At 42.7% G+C, this 12,293-nt stretch overlaps 2 long non-coding RNA genes across 2 annotated transcripts; one reads left to right on the top strand and one right to left on the bottom strand.

Annotated features, from left to right (window-relative positions):
• Nucleotides 1-4,814: 4,814 nt before the first annotated feature.
• Nucleotides 4,815-6,663, bottom strand: LOC131916104 (uncharacterized). The gene is made up of 2 exons (XR_009380502.1): nucleotides 5,826-6,663; nucleotides 4,815-4,992 (listed from the first exon to the last, which is right to left on the bottom strand). It is a non-coding gene; the product is annotated as an uncharacterized LOC131916104 (long non-coding RNA).
• On the top strand, nucleotides 6,120-11,882 carry LOC131916103 (uncharacterized). Its single transcript, XR_009380501.1, has 2 exons — nucleotides 6,120-6,296; nucleotides 11,200-11,882. It is a non-coding gene; the product is annotated as an uncharacterized LOC131916103 (long non-coding RNA).
• The last annotated feature ends 411 nt before the right edge of the window (nucleotides 11,883-12,293 follow it).

Below are 12,293 nucleotides of genomic sequence, written 5' to 3'. Positions count from 1 at the left end.
TTCTGATGTAAGATTAAACTTAAAATGCTTCTGGATTCTGAATTTCTGTTTGGTTTTTCCTTCTAAAACAACAACAACAAAACCAAACCTTACTTCTTTTTCTTGCATTTCATTCCTCCTTTCAAACCAATTTTCACTGTTACAGAGTAAACACAGCATTTGTCATTGTGACAGTTATAATGCATGTTTTGAGACAGGGCCTCAGTGTGTAGTTCAGGCCAGCTTTGGACTCGCAGCCTCCTGAAGTAGGATCACAGCGTGCTCTACCACACCTGGTGACATTCACTGTTTGTGCAACCGTCACTGCCACCCATGCATCTCCAAAACTCCTCTCATCTCACAAAACTGAAACCTCAGCCCACTAAGCACTTGACCCTCTTCCTTGTCTTCCCCACAGTCTCTGTGGTTCTGACTCCTCCAGGTTCTTCATGTAGGTGGCATCACAGAGTGTGTCCTCAATGGCTTATTTCACTTAGCACAGTGCTCACACCTCCTCCATTTTCCAGGATGGACCAGGATTTGCATCCTTTCTAAGACTGAACAACCCACTGTATACACCACATTTATTCTGCACCCATGCCCCTTCAGATCCTTGGGGTCCTGTTCTTTCTGTTCACAAGCAGTACCTTAAACTCTGAAGAGCTTGGGTATGTGTTGGGGGTACTATGGGGAGGTGGGGGGCATGGGAGGCTGCCTGTGGCTGTGCAGATGTCTAGTGCTGGGACTTGTTGCCATTTCCAACAATTCTGGGTTCAAATGAACTGGGAATAACCCACTTCCTTCCTTCTTCAGAACCTCTGCCTTTGAATCTCTTGCAGCGCAGAATTCTAGAAGATACAAAAATTGGAGGAGTGTATAAGAATAAAAAATTATTTCTTTTTTTGGAAATTAAGAAGAAATTTTAATAGATTAAACTAGCTCCTTGATGATTTCATATATGCATAAACATATGCATGTATTTTTTCTCATCCTCCACCTTATTTTTGTTATGTCTTCTATTTTGAGGTTTTCATATACATCCTAAATACATAAATATAACCTCTCAGTCGGTACAATGACACCTGTGAGCATGTTTTCAAGGCTGATCACTTGGCATTAGACAACCAATTGGTGTGCTCTTCCATTAAGAAGACTATTTCTCCCCCCTCAACATCCTTTGTCTATAGTCCATTGTGTAGGGTTGATGCCTCATGATCTTCGGCTCATCCACTTCAGCATGTCTCTTGTTGCCCTTATTCAGCTTGTGTTTAGGCATCCATGTTGGTGTAGCTTCTGACAGCACTAAGAGACAAAACCTCACAGTAAACCTCTGGTTCCTCTCCATCCCTTCTTCCTCAGTGCTACATGTAGGAGTTGTATTGTAGCTATGTCCACTGGGACTGGGCTCTCCATTTTTGCATTTTGATTCATTGTGGTTTTCTGTAATGGTCTCCTTTTGTTGCAAAGAAAAATTTCCTTGATGAGAGAGTGAGGACTAGACTTAACTGTGGATACAAGGACAAATATTTACAGTGTAGTTAGGAATTGTGCTGGTTCTTAAAGTATCAGTTGTAGGTTCTCTTCCGAGATTCACTGTTTTACTAGCTCTGGGTAGTTGGCTGAGTTTCCAGCACCAGGCTTAGTTTCCCTCTTGTTGAGCAGGTCTTAAGTCCAATTAGAGAGCTGTTGGTTACTGCCGAGGTATACATACCACTACTGCAGCGTTAGAGTTATTGTACCATGCTGGTCATTGTTCTGGCTCATAGGCATCATAGCTGGGTAGGACTGTTAGTTGATTCCTCCTTTGGAAGCTTGCATGGTACCATGAAAGCTAGTCCTTAGGGGGGAGGCATTCAGGTCAGTTCTACCTCAGGGTTCTCTGGGCCCTGGGTCTGGAGTTCATGGTGTCTTCACAACGGGGACTCCCCTTTCACCTTTGGGAATAACCAAGGACAACAGCGATAGCCTGTAACTATTTGAGAGTCTCTTGGACAGTCCTGACCAACAACTCAAAGGAGAACTTCTAGCATTAGGGTTTTGTGAGATGGTCTTTGGCTCTTGGGGAAACAGAATAGCGAATTCTTAAAACAAAGCTCCAAGTCCTGCCTACGTGTGACTTTCAGACTAAGCACTTCAAAATCCAGCTTCTACTCAGTGAACCAAGATGAATGAGACACCTTCCCGTCTCGCTCTTTCTGCTCATTGTCTCTGTCCTGGGTCTATACAAATGAAGGTCTTCTTCTTTTCTCTCTGGAATGGGGTGACTGTTGATTCATCCTCACTGGGGGAAGTCCTTCCTCCTCTCAGAGTTTCTGCTTGTTTGGGCTGACTTTTTCTTTTCTCATATTGGAAAGTTTCTCATTTCTCCTAGTAAGCAGTCAATCAATCCAGGCCACAACTCACCTTTCACTAACTCTTTAAAAAGCTCTACTAATAGCACACATTGAGATACAGAATGACAAACTTCATCTGTCAGGAACTGTGCCAGCTCCTAGCACACACTATGTCCTTATGTTAAAAATGCCTTGTTCTACTTACATTCCTGATATGCAGACATGACCTGAGATGCATCAGTGACATCCTGTGGTTTGGCCATGGTCACTGAGCCAGGTGGAGGTGGATCATGGACTTAACTCTGGCCTATAGGACTCTGAAGCAGTACTTTTCAATTTGAGTCACTTCCTTAAATCTCTGTTATGTTTGGCTCAACCCCACTCTTGTGGTTTTAGCAATAATGAAACATTCAGGTATTCTGTGTATCTGGCTCTTAATCTGCAATCCACAGATGCCTTATCTTTGGCATAATCTGCATAACATTTTCATAGACCTATGTGCATCCTCAGACCCAGTTTAAATAATCTCTAGGTGGTTTATAAAACTTAATGCAGTTTAAGCTCTGTAAGTGGTTGATATTTACATTCTTTAGACGATCATGAACATGTACACATTGTCTTTGTCCATAAATGTTTTCACCCCACAGTTGGTTGGGTTTGCAGACACAGATGCCCTGTCTGTTGCTTCTCTTATAATAGCAACAACAGATCCTTTTACTGGATCTAATGGAGTTTTGTAGTTGTAACCATGAGGTGAGAAGCTCAGAGACCATGGGCAGCTGTGCATAGAGAGGTGTCTGGCTGAGTGACCAAGGTGACATGGAGAAGCTCCCAGGGAAAGAGACTAGCAAAAGCAAGTGAAGAGAATTAGAAAGTGATGGGATGTGTCCCTGGGAGGTGCCTGAGTTGTGATGACTAGGCCTAAAAAATCTGCTTTTGTGGTGGTTTTACACCTGCAAAGACATGGAAAGAGAAAGCAAAAGCCCATGGAAGGATTAACTGAGCATGGTGCATAATATGGTGATTCCGAGCAACTGTCACAGCAAAGGGAGATTCCAAGCACAGGGCAAAGGGAAGGGTGATTCTGGGCACAGAGCACAGGGAAGGGTGATTCTGGACACAGAGCACAGGGAAGGGTGATTCTGGGCACAGAGCACAGGGGAGGGTGATTCCAGGCACAGGGCACAGGGAAGAGTGATTCTGAGCCAAGATCTATTTTTGTTTCTGCTAAAATCCCCAAATCAGTTTAACATTATCATCCAGGTTACTGTAGCCAACCGCTTTCTCTGTAACGGTTCACCTGCCTTCCCACTGGGTCAAGCCTCAAGAGAGAGAAGCAGACCTTCAGGGGGCCACAACAGCTTGTCCCTTGCTGTTAGGTAGAACACAAGAGAGCTATGAGCCTCCAATGAGTTTCCCTTTCTGTATACACAACGGCACCTCATGAAACAGGTGGAATGATGTAGTCTGGCTTATGCAGAAAGACAGTGATAAACAATGACTTTATATGTATTTTATGTTGACCAAAAGGCTTCTGTGTACTTAATGAGTGAACCATAAACTAACTAATATGTAAACATATACTGGAAGTAACTCTTGTAACAGGTAGAGGTCTCAGCTAGTTACCACAGCTAAACAGCTAGCCTCTGGTAGAGTGGCTAAAAGTTGCCAATACAGACTACACAGGCTAATGCCAGCTGCAGCCAATCAGATTACATGTGCATGCCATTTCCTGTTCTCTGGTATGAGTGAAGCCCATGCATGTGTAAGGCAGGGTATTCCAAACCATTTTCTCCTCAGGTTAGTGAGTAACTTGTTTTCTTATTCAGATAAGCTCTGCTAAGTTCAATCTGTCCTTTTTTTTTTTTTTTTGACTAACATTATGAAATCTACAGGCGAATAGATTCCTTACGGGTTTTTTTATTTTTGTCTTTTTTTTTTTTTTTTCCCAACTGAGTCCTGGGCCTCTAAGAAGCCCAGTGATGACGGGATCTTTTGGGGTAGTAGTACTTAATGCTTGAATTTGTGTGTGTGTGTGTGTGTGTGTGTGTGTGTGTGTGTGTTTATACACATGCTATGTGTGCATCTATGTGTTCATATTAGGCATTTGCAAACATTTGATATTTGCATGTGTGCACAGTAGGAGTATATATGCATATAGTATATTATGTGTGTATATATATATATATATATATATATATATATATATATATATATATGCATGTGGTATATATACCTGTGCATTTATATAATTTGTATGGATATGTGTGCTTAAGCAAGAGAATGTATGTGTGTATACATACATCTATCAGTGAGCCTCAAGTTTCATGCTAAGAAAATAATTTTTACATCCCAAATTTTCTAGCCACCTCACTTTGCAAACCTTCAAAGCTGGCGGATCCTTCAAAGCTAGGCTTGAGAATGCTCACAAGATGATTCCTTTCCTTAGGAGTATTTTTGGCCACTTAAAAAATGTATCTTAGAAATGAAGACAATAGCAGCTTTTTACTCTGTGTTTTCCGTTTATTTCTCAAGCCATGGAGCAAAATAGCCAGGGTCTGGCTGCCATCCTCAAGATTGGTGAAGTTCACACGTGGCTTGAGACTGTGCAATGGGAGGCAATGTGGAGGACGCAATATGGATGAAGCACCATTCAGCGGAAGGTGTAACACCTGAAGGGCTTCACAAACAGAACTCATTTGTGAGAACATACACAATACTGCCATATTATATATTATTATTATATTATTATTAATATATATTATACCCTGTGGCATAATACACAAAACTTGGTTTTAAGTCATAGAAAAATTATATAAAATTACGTTCATGCTATGTGGAGCTACATTTGAGCATATGCAGATTCTATGCTTAGATTTTGTCCCATCCCTGTGTCCCAATGTGAACATCCCCAAATCCACAACAGCACAACAATGTGCACCTCTTCTGGTCTAACACAGCTCAGGTATGGGCTGGTCAACCCTTGTTTTCTTAGCAATTGCGTAGAAGGGACAAATCAGGAAAGTTATCAGAGAGGTTTCTGGAGAGAAGGAAGCAGGTCAGACTTGGCTCTTAAGTCAAAAACAGTAGAACAAAATGAGACAACTTGCTGCGTAAACGTGGGAGTGCCTCCCGTCACTCAGACACAAAGCTCATACTTCGGGTGGACTGCATTCCTTGGGAGTCAGGCTGCCAGGGACTTGTCCTAAGGGGCTGTCAGGGCATCACGGGGCAGCCTGACTAGGAGGGACTTCGTGGTTCCTTTCATCACGGCAGTGCTGGGGTTTGATGAATTTTCCATGCCGTGTAAATTTAAACAGGACTATGACCCACTTTTTCCCTTCTTTTACATTTTTTCCTGGCCTGTTAACAAAGATTTAATGACCTACTAATGCTTGAGGCGCTCTTTAAAAACCACTGTCGGATTAGCACTTGGTTTCTAAAAAATTAATCTTTCTTTGGTTTGTTGCCTTTTCCCTCCGGTAAGATGCGTGGCTGTGTTCGTCTCTCTACCTTGGGTTTGAGAGCTCAGCCTTGGTGATGGAAGATTCGTGTGGCACTGGGGCCCACGGGAGATGTTCAAGCCCGTGAAGGCTGCTGTCTGATTTGCACTTTGGAAAGCATTTACTCCTCTAGTGCCCCAACAACACAGTCCCGTCCCTCTCCGAAGACTCTGTGTGAGCCAATAAGTGGGGCTAGCTGCAGCCAGCCAGCACCGCTGTGCCCTGTGGTTACTTGTTGACGGAGATGCAGTAGCAACAATGAGAGAGAACCTTAGAGAGAGTCTGTGGTTCTGATTTGCTGAAACATTCCAATAGCCCGCCCCCGGCATGGCGCCTATGAACTCATGGCCTTTTCTATGCTAGGTAAAGGCTCTACCACTAAGATACATCCACAGCCCCACTACAGATTGCTTTTCGATCCAGCCACTCATATTTCAGTGATCTTCAGATGGGGGAAGAAAGTGGGACAGTCTATGCCATGGTATGGACCATGTGTTTTCTAGCTTTGGTAACTTCTTTGAAGATGGGAGCCTGCAAAGTCGTCCCCATCTTTTCCAAACATCCAAATATCATTCGTTCACCTCCAAACAGTCCCCAGTGCCTTTCAACCCTCCAAGTTGGAGGCTTTCTTGGCTCTCTGAGTTTCTACAGCTGCTGCTGGCCCGCCTTCCTGTTAAATGAAAATGTCTCCGGGTTGTTCTCTCCCTCAGTATTCTCCACAAAGCTGCACACTTCCCAGTGGCGCCTTCATCCTTATGTCCCTCCCACAGTACTCAGTGGGATTGCTTGTTAATTGGCAGGTGGTGGGCGGTTTGTGGAGTGAACAGATTCACAAATCTCTCTTGATTCCGTCACTCACCATGTTCTTCTTCCACTCAGAGCGGGACAGGCTGTAGACCGGGTCCCTAATCAGGAGAAGGATGCTTAAACACCCCAGGCTCCAAAACAGTTTTCCTTGTTAGCTAAGAGGAACGGGCTTCACTCTTAGGCAGTCTTTGTTCTTAGAATGTTTTTTAGGGTGGCATTTTTTTTTTCTCGTTAGAAGAGCCAGTATCTGCTCTGAAATCAGGTTGAAAGTGGAATGTCTGGATTGTTGCTACAAGCTCCTGCAGAACTCAGTTGGTCTCATTGTTGTAAATCCTGAAGCACTTGGCCTTATCCCAGGCCATTGTTAGTTTTCTGTAAACAGTTGATGAATTTCTAAGAAAAAGTAAAGTTAGAATAAATTTAATCATATTTTAGCCCATCAATGAGTAAAAATTTTAGTGCATGCCCGTTTGTGTAAATTCAACCTAGAGAACAAAGGACGTGGAAATGAGCAGTGGGCAAGCAGTGAGGCTACTTCTGACTAGTTGGTTAGAGTTATGACAGAGGCGGTAACAAAAACCAATAAACTAACAAAAATGTGGTTTGTTCTGTGGCCGTGTATAGACACAGCTAAGTAGAATTGTTCTAGTGAATTATAAATGTGGGTGACGGCCATCAACGGCTTGATGGCTTCCAAAGTAATGTTTTAAGGGAAATGAGTGGTTTTATGCCTGAATCCAAATTATATAGTTCTCAGCCAAAGTGCAACTGACTGTTGACCTTGGATTAGAGACGGGAACATATTAACAAGAAGGCCAGGAGATAATCCCATGCCTGTGGTCACACAAGGTTTATACAGAATATCGTCTGGCAAAATGGCAGGAGTCATAGTGTATGCGGATAGTGGAAAGGGCTTCGCATTTGGTGTCTAGAGTACTGGGTAATTTTTCTGACTTTGCAACCCTCTAGCACCCTCCTCCAAGAAGCCTTGCTCACCTCTCTGCTGTGGAGTTTGCAGCTATGGCACAGTTAATTGTATAAACATGTGTGTTCCGTTAACCTCTCCGGGGTCAGAGTTATCCTGTTCATCTTTGGCTTCTCAGTGCTTAGAAGAACGACAAGCAGTGGAAGGCTCAATGAACATTCAGAGGATGCTTTGAAATGAAGGGGTTAGAAGAGCTGGGTAATGGTTAGGCTTAACTTATCAGCTTGACAGAATCTAGAATCACAGGGGAAGAGAGTCTTCATGAGGGGTTGGGTACATTGGGTTAGCCTGTTGACAGGCATATGGGGATTGTCTTAATTAATTTGATTGACATAGAAAAACCTAGCCCACTGTGGGTGACACCATTCCCTAGGCAGAGAGTTCTGAATGGTAGCAGTGGAGTAGGCATGCATGCATCTGTTTTCTCTCTGCCCTTGAATGTGATATGACTGCTGCCTTACATTTCTACCTTGACTTCTCCACAATGATGGACTTTAAATCAGATAAATCCTTTCTTCTCTAAGTTGCTTGTCTGAATATTTTGTCCCTGCAACAGAAATGGAATAGAGTTAATTGTTAACCTTTGCAACTAAAAGATTCTCCAAATCAGAAATTCAAGCACAGACTTTAAATCTTAGGTTTAAGAGTTTTCATGGAGAAACCACAGAGGGCCATGTAGAAGATTCCCACCCCCCGTTACATAAAGAGCACAGTAATTTTTAGTCTCTGTACTTGGCATACAATAACCAAAGGACCATGATTCCTGTGTCAGAACCCACCTCACTGTCCCTCTCTTTGCTACCAGTTTCTGACACATCTTTTGATGGCTTCCACAGTCTCCCTTTCTGACTATCTTACCTCCTCCTGTGTATTAAGATTTTTTTTTTCTCAACTTGGGCAGATTCAGGGTTTCTATTTTTGAAAGACATTTTGAATGTCTGTTTTACACACACACACACACACACACACACACACACACACACACGAGGGGAGAGACACACAGGGAGGGAAGAGAAGGAAAGAGAGAGAGAGAGACAGAGAGAGAGAGAGAGAAAGAGAGAGAGAGCTTTTTACTACTCAAAACATTCCTCATTTAACCAATATATCTTACAAGAATGGTCCTCCTGGGTTTCCATTTCTGCCTCATCTATTCTCTCCCCAATTTTCTATGTACTGCTCTCTTCCTTGGTGCCTTCAGAGCAGAATCCAATATACTTGGCAAACAAACAGAATTATCCCACCTCCCTTTCAGTCTCATTTCTCAGCCCATCTTCCTCAATAATATCTTTCAGATTGGGATTCCTTAAGGCAGTGGTCCTCAACCTGTGGTGTGGGTTTTGACCCTTTGGGGGTCAAACGACCATTTCACAGAGGTCATATATCAGATATCTTACGTATCAGATGCTTATATTATGATTTTTTTTTTTTTTTTGGTTTTTCGAGACAGGGTTTCTCTGTGTAGCTTTGCGCCTTTCCTGGAACTCACTTGGTAGCCCAGGCTGGCCTCGAACTCACAGAGATCCACCTGGCTCTGCCTCCCGAGTGCTGGGATTAAAGACGTGCGCCACCACTGCCCGGCCTTTTCTTTTCTTTTTTTCTTTTTTTTTTTTTTTGGTATTATATTATGATTTTTAACAGTAGCAAAATTACAGTCATGAAATAGCAATGAAATAATCTCATGGTTGGGAGTCACCACAACATGGAGAACTCACTGTATTAAAATTGAGAACCACTGCCTTAAGGTTCCAATACCAGTCCAGCCTTCTCCTGTTCCTACACACTCTGCAAGCCCATACCTACATTTGCACTGTCTCTCAAACACAAACACCACATTTATAGCTTCAGCTGGAACCCTGACTCCTCAAGGCTTTTGGGATGACTCAAAGACACCAAGTTCAGTCCAACTCAAAGCAGTCCATTGTATTTCTTCCTGCCACAAAACATTTTAATCCTTTCAATATTTTTGTGGTTTTGTGGAGAGCTTTAACCATAGCCCAGTTATGAAATACGCATTATCTCCTCTCCGTACTGAATCCTTCAGAAAATCTGATTGACCTTCATTTTCCTTATTTAATCAATCTGATGTGCTATGTATGACACTCTACCTAAATTAATTAATTTCTTAATTTAAACTACTAATATCTATTTCTGGGAGCTTACTTCCTTCTAAGTCAGTCAGTGTGATGTTCTCAACTTTCCCAATGCTGCAACCTTTTAATACAGTTCTTCATGTTGTGGTGACCCCCAACCATAAAATTATTTTCTTTGCTACTTCATAACTGTAATTTTGTTACTATTATGAATTGTAATGTAAATGTCTGATATGCAAGATATCTGGTATGTGACCCCTGCAAAGGTGTTGTTTGATCCTCAAAAGGGTTGTAACCCACAGGTTAAGAGCTACTATTCTAAGTCATATAGAATATGCCATATTCCCTCTTCTCTTCCTTTTCTCCAAGCCCATAACCAAAAGTTGGGCCAGATAGATCTTATCAAAGCACTCACTGTCTGTTTGAATTATTTATATCGCACTTATATGTCAACAGTTTACTGTAACTTTTAAGAGGAAGACTAAACTGCTTAGCAAGGCCATCATAGCTGCTACCCCATCTGAAGAGGCAGTCATTTCTCCAGAACCAAAATCCTTACCATTTAGAGTGATTCCTGACAGATGTGTTTGCTTTCCATCATTTTTGTTTGTCGAGTTTTGTGTTTTCTTGTTCCTCTTTTACTTAACAATTCTCCTGTCATGATTTGTTCTTTCCTTTGACCTTTGTTCTTTACTCCCAGATGCCCGCCACATGCTGGGCTGTCCCTGGCAAGGTCACCTCATAGACATTGGTCCCCACAGTGTGTGGTCCTTCACAGCTCAGGTCACAGGTTCTGGTTGTCCTTCTAGATGGTCCTCCAGGAGTCCTGACCAGAGTGCTGGCATGCTTCTGGGTGGCTCCTCCCAATGCTTGGCGTCTGTGTGCTCTGCAGACCCAGGTTCTGAACAGGCTTTCACCTCGGTGAGTGTCATGTTGATTCATGTGAAACTTTGATTCAAAGTTTCTGCCCCTTCATCAGGAGGAATTCTGTTGCTCAGGTTTCAGCATGTCGCTTGCTTTGTGTCTCCTGAGAGTATGGAAGCCAGAGGCCACCAATGCTCTGATTCGGCAGCCATCTCCTGAAGGCCCTGTCCCACTGCTGTTGTGTTGGGTGTCGGGAGAGAGGGCTTTCTAGGGTCCCTCCTGCTGCAGACGACTTTTGTCTCCCCCACTTAAAATGACCACTATTGCGAAGACATTAGAAGAAGGTAGAGCCCTTTGTCCTTCAGGGCAGTTGAAGTAGAGGCTGAGTCAGCCCGAGGTAGAGGTGGCCTGGACTCTGTGAGCTTTAGCTTGAACCAATGATGGGTGTTCTCACACAAGTCAATAACTGACAGACGTTTTAAAAATTTGTTTTTCACTCCTTGAGTGGGGGCAAAATATTTCTTATAAACTTCTAAATAAACTTATAAATAATAATAAACTTATAAATCAAAATCTGCATGCAAAATCCATAGCACAATGAATTCTTTCAATTACTTTTCTCTGTTCCTGGTTTTCAGGGATAATCACATCCTGGCTTTGGTGCTTGCATAGAAAGAGATACAATATGAACTCAACTGTCTCCAAAGGAAACATCAAGGGCGTCATGTCAGACCATTCTCTGCCTGAGTTTGTTTGAACTACATGGATGCGCATGTGACTTATCAGGATAGTGTCTGCAGACCAGATTCAAAAGGCTTCAGTTTCCCATTCAACTCAAATTGCAGGAACACCTGCAAAATGGAAGGGCATGCAAGAGCAGTGATTGAGAAAACTGTTTATAAGAACTAAGACCATTCTCCTACAAGAAGCTCAGATATTTTTCTGGACTTAAAATGAATCTTCTGGGATAATGTTTTGATAAGTTGAGTGGCTGTGAATTAGGACCATGTGGGAATATCTTTTCTGTAAAAGGGACTGGGATGCTTAAATATAATGGAAAAAAGGTGCTCGGGACAGATGCATTTCAAACTTTGACTGACTCACAACTTGGAGCATCGCATAAACAGAAACACTGTTGCTACCCACCTTATCCTCGGTGACTAGAGTGATCTCTCCCACATGCCACTTTGCTCAGGGACACATGAGGAAAACACACCTTTTGTGTTGTCAGAAAAACCGAGTGTGACATGTTTCACCCCTTAGGTGACAGAGCCGTTTGCTCCTGCCGTTGTATCCATTTACATTCTTGCTGAATGTCTAATGCTTCTCACGTGCTTTTTATTCTAGCACATTGTCTGGGGCAGGCAGGTTGGTAGAGAATCACATTTCCACCTTTCAGTAGGCTGTGCTCTATATGCAGGGTATCTCCTATGTTCGTGCTCCATTTTGTTAGTGTTCCCAAATGAGATGTGAGTCCATGTCTCCCTCATGGATCAGCACATCAAGAACACTGCAGTGAGTCCACAGCCCCTTAACCTGATTTTTTTTTCCCAGTAACTGTAAAATGACTTCAATCAAGTTGCTCATTGCAGCTTGTTCTGTTTCATATGCATCTGTCATTGGCAAGCCTTTCCTTAATGCTGATGATCCTGAATTTCTTCCAGGGTCTTTGAAGGGCTAAGTCTCAAGGAGATCACCAACAGGCCTGTAACAGAATGCTAGTTGACCTGGT

This window comes from Peromyscus eremicus, chromosome 8a, assembly GCF_949786415.1.
Source record: "Peromyscus eremicus chromosome 8a, PerEre_H2_v1, whole genome shotgun sequence".
Lineage (NCBI taxonomy): Eukaryota > Metazoa > Chordata > Mammalia > Rodentia > Cricetidae > Peromyscus > Peromyscus eremicus.
Note: the sequence above shows the minus strand (reverse complement) of the source record. Positions and strands in the feature narration are given on the sequence as shown.